Below are 679 nucleotides of genomic sequence, written 5' to 3' on the forward strand. Positions count from 1 at the left end.
TAACATTTGATACAAAGTTTTCTACCAATTTTCTATATAGGGATCTAATACAAAGTTGTATGAAAATAGAGAGGCACAATGTCAAGTCATATGAATTACAAAATAACATCATGCCGGATGCAATGTCATAAAGATAAAGATACTTAATACAAAATAACACAATACAACATTATAACGTTATAAAGGTTTATATAGATAGTTAATACAGAGATTTCTCTACATCACCACTTTACGAGTTGTGCAGGCCTGCTGACGGCATTCACGGGGCTTCTTGCTCGTGTGGATTCTCTGATGCTGAATAAGGTGAGAGCTGCGATTGAAGGTTTTCCCGCACTCACTGCATTCATAGGACCCCTCCTGTGTGTGGATTCTCTGATGCCGAATAAGGTGTGAGCTGCGACTGAAAGTTTTCCCGTACTCACTGCATTCATAGGATCTCTTCCCTGTGTTGATTCTCTGATGCCCAATAAGGTGCGAGCTGCGACTGAAAGTTTTCCCGCACTCATTGCATTCACAGGGCCTCTCCCCTGTGTGGATTCTCTGATGTTGAGAAAGGCCTGATCTGTAAGTGAAGTTTTTCCCACACTCAGCACATGTATTTTTTTTGCTTTTCCCTGCAGATTTCCTGCTGTATTCTGGTTTCCTTAAGGCCCTTCTGAGTTCCCTGACAGGGAACTCA

At 41.7% G+C, this 679-nt stretch overlaps 1 long non-coding RNA gene across 1 annotated transcript; it reads left to right on the forward strand.

The window, feature by feature from the left end:
- The first annotated feature begins 205 nt into the window (after positions 1-205).
- Positions 206-671, forward strand: LOC127052677 (uncharacterized). The gene is made up of 2 exons (XR_007774857.1): positions 206-303; positions 472-671. It is a non-coding gene; the product is annotated as an uncharacterized LOC127052677 (long non-coding RNA).
- Positions 672-679: the final 8 nt, after the last annotated feature.

Source organism: Gopherus flavomarginatus, chromosome 5 (assembly GCF_025201925.1).
Source record: "Gopherus flavomarginatus isolate rGopFla2 chromosome 5, rGopFla2.mat.asm, whole genome shotgun sequence".
Classification (NCBI taxonomy): Eukaryota; Metazoa; Chordata; order Testudines; family Testudinidae; genus Gopherus; species Gopherus flavomarginatus.